Source organism: Mandrillus leucophaeus, unplaced genomic scaffold (genome assembly GCF_000951045.1).
Source record: "Mandrillus leucophaeus isolate KB7577 unplaced genomic scaffold, Mleu.le_1.0 Scaffold1237, whole genome shotgun sequence".
NCBI classification, from domain to species: domain Eukaryota; kingdom Metazoa; phylum Chordata; class Mammalia; order Primates; family Cercopithecidae; genus Mandrillus; species Mandrillus leucophaeus.
Window position 1 is genome coordinate 611,231 of NW_012100732.1, and position 4,042 is coordinate 615,272.

Below are 4,042 nucleotides of genomic sequence, written 5' to 3' on the forward strand. Positions count from 1 at the left end.
AACCAAAAACTCAGAAGGCAGAGCCAAGAGACACAGAGATTTATTAACAAGGAGCAGGATTGGGCCCTGATCAAGAAAATGGCAATATCTGTCTAGTTGGGTTTTGGAATTGCAATGGGCCAGTGATTGCTACATGACTCCTGTATTTCCCCCTTATGAATGGGAGTGTTCACTGCAGTTTTTCTACCCCTGCATCAACAGTGCCTGTTGGGTATATACGAGGCAGATGACTTGTCTCTTTAGTTCGCATGTCTTTCAATCAAGAGTGACTGTATTTCAGAAGTTGTGCCCAAGGAAACTCACCCATGTCTGAACTTGGTTTAAATCCCATGATGATGGACTTAATTGTGATGCTGTAATTGTATGATATTTTAGAGGACTGTGGGATGTATAAATGTAATTTGACATGTAGGAAATATATAAATAATTGTGGCCAGAGGGATTGTGGTAGGCTGGAGATGGCTATAACATCATTGCTACCTCTTTTATTGACAGGTGCAATCTAATTTCCCTTCTCTTGAATCTGGACTGAAATTACTAATTTGCTTTACCAGTAGACAAAGGTAGACAAGATGTCTAGGTCTCCTGAGGCTAGGTGATAGTAAATACTGCAGATTTCTTTTAATCTCTTGGAACACTTGCTATTAAAGTCTTGAGCCACTAGTGAGAAATCCAACTAAACTGCTAGTGAGACCATATAGAATGATCCTATGACTACATGGAGAGGAAGAGGCTTTCAAACCATCCCTGTGAAGATGCTGGGCATTTGAATGATGCCATCTTTGATTCTGTAGACATGCAAAGATGCCATCTGGATATCACTAGTGATCCTCATTAATGCTATGTAGAGTAAAATTGCCAAGCTAAACCCAATCTTAATTTCTGACTCATGAAATAGTGTAATATAATAAAATGTGTTTTTATAGTCAATTTTTACATACAACAATAGAGGTATTCTTTAAAAGTGTGAATTGCAATTAGGCTACACCCATTTAGAAAACATTTGGTGCTTCCCATTCGTTTTAGCATAAAATCCAAACACTTTTCCATGGCATATGATGCTCCCCACGCATGATCTAACCCTTTTGGTATACCTCTCTTCATCTGGTTTACCATTGTCTTCTTTTTATTTTTTGAGAATATCAGGATCTTTGCATATCTTGTTTCTTGTCTGGCAGCTTCCCCGACTCCACTCTCCTTCTATGGGTCTTTCTGATCATTCCATCTTCTACTCAAATATCACCTGCCCCACGTGGCCTTCCCTGTCACTTTACCTATAGTACCACTTATATCACCACATTTACCCTTAACAGTCATATTAACCTTATTGATTTGTTTCTTCCACATCACTTACCATATTCTGTATTTATAATGTTGATTTATTTTCTAGTGTTTTTGCCGAAATCTAAATTTCATGCAAAGTCTTTTCTATTCATCAATATACCTTCAGTACTTACTCAGTTCTCGACTATGATAAATTCTCAACAAATATTTTTGAAATAAATGGATAAATGATTATCCTATATCTACATGTCAAGCAATTTTAAGGCATTGATCAAATACCCCTCATTGGCTTGGAGATCACAATGGCAGGAAATTATCAATGTTTGTGGTCAGTCCTCTACTTTCTCCCTGAATTACTCATAAACATGCCAACAAGGATATACAAATCTTAACAGATCAGAAAGTTCTTGTTTATCACTGGCCTTTGACTTGAATTAATTGACAATTATGAAGGCTTAAATGATAACTGGCATAAAATACAGGAGACCTGTGAACACTCTAAACTTTGAGACATGAATCCAAAATATCCAAAGGAGGCTAATCTTTATACTCAGGACCGCAGAGTTTGCATAACTAATGCTACAAGATGTCATGGGAATCAGGATACACCTGAAATTTTTACAGGACTATTGGAGATGTTGTTTATCAAAAGATAAGGACCAGGGTTAGGACCTCAGGAAAAAGACAAAAAGCTGCCTACTTACAAATGTTCATTATTATGGTGAAAAAGCAGGGCAGACAGGATCAAGGGGTCAGGGCATTTAGAGTTGAATTCAGAAATTGGAGAAGACTGGTCTATGTGAGATTAAGAAACTTTAATCCTTAAAGCTGGCCTTTGAGTCTCACAACATCTGCTCTTCTGATGGCAGTGTGTGTACAGATTTTACAGAATTTACAGATTTTACAGACACTGCTCTCTTTCCTACTCTAACCTGGGACTTTAAATGGGAGACTGGTGTCAGTAAGAGCACTCCTTCACCTAAGTTGGGACCATGGGAGTTATCCAAATTATTCCTTCTATCTAATCCCCCATCCAACAATCAACAATTTCTACCAATTATCTCCCCTAAATCTTTCTCAAGGTTGTTCTCTCCTTGTTTTGTATTTTTCTATTACTGATATTCAAATCTTTATCCTTTGTCTACTGGAGTACTGTAGATTGTTACCTAACCAGGCATCCTCAAAGATATGCTTTACTTTGTTGTCAGAATGACCTAAACATATCTAACCATTTTACAAAAGGCTTTCAATAGTTCATTATTGCATAAAATATACTTTCACATCAAATGTAAGGCTTTTTATGACCTGTTTCATATAGACATCACCTATTTCCACTTCTTTTCACCCCATACTGAAAGCTTCATAAATGTAGAATGACTTGTAATTTCCCAAACACCTGCTATTTTATTCCTGTGTGCCATTGATTATGCAACTTCCAATACCTGGAACACCTTTCCACTGCTTTACCTTATTAATCTCGTCATGTTGTGAGACCAAGTTTTAGTGCTTTATTCTCCAGAAAGTGTTATTCTACAATAGTGGTTAGGAAAAGTGTCCTTTCTTTAGGCGTACTCCTCATTGCACTTACCATGTTGTGAGTACCAAATTACTTCTAGACAAGTAAATATGGACGTGTTTTATTTTTTGGTATTGTTGTTGTTGTTTGTTTGCTTGCTGTCTTGTAAGTTGGTAGAGTTAGCTGTGACTTTATTTTGGAAAAAAATAATTAATAAATTAAATTAAATTGATTTTTAGTTGGGGGCATGGGCAAGAGGGGGTACCTAAGGTAGAACTCCTCACAAGGGTGGGCTGAGGGCTAGGGCTTGGCCTTAGATAGGTCTCCTGTTCTCTATTCTTCTCTGCACAGCTGCCTCCCTCATAAGCTCTGGAACAGCCACAGGAAGGGGTAGGATTGGAGGGACTACAGAGGCCATTCACTTGGGTGGGACATCAGAGGACTCAGACACCAGCTTCCCATCTCAGGTCTTGATATTCATCACAACCAAGATCCTGGAGGAGCTGGTGTGGCTGAAGGAGCTGGAGACCCCACCAGAGCCAAAGTTGGACTGGAAGGAGCCCAGGCCATAGGTGAGGCAAGAGCTTGCCAGCTCAGCCCACCTGAGTAGCCTCCAATGGTCTTCATGTGGATACTCATGTTCCGCATTCCAGATTCCAGCCGGCTCTCCTTGCCCTCTCCCAGCGTACTGTAGGTGTCGATCTCACTGTCCAGGACCGGCCAGACCTTCATCAGCTCCTTGCAGCTGTAGGGCAAGGCCTTCCTGGCTCAGAGGGCCTCCAGCTCCACCAGTTTGGCACTGGCATCCTTAACCAGTAGCTCCCCACGCTGCAAGCCATCCATGATGGTGGCTTCCAAGGAAGCCCCCTGGCCTCTGAGCCCCTGAGTCTCAGCCTAGAGCCGGCTGATGTTCTAGTTTGTCTTGGAGATCTCCTGCGAGTGCCACAGGTCATCCCGATGCTTCCCCACCAGCGTCTGCATCTCCTCACACTTGATCCTGTGCAAGTTCTCAGCCTCACCCGGCTGTGGCTGGTCATCTCCGCGACTAAGCGCGGACTTGGAGATGATGCCCTCCATGTCCAGGGAGCTGCTGTTGTCCATGGACAGGATGACAGATGTGTCTAAAGTCCAGTGCTGCAGCTCAAAGATCTCCTCTTCACACAGCTGCCTGAGGAAGTTGATCTCATCAGTCAACCCTTCCAGGTGAGACTCCAGCTCTACTTTTTTCATGTAAGTTTCATC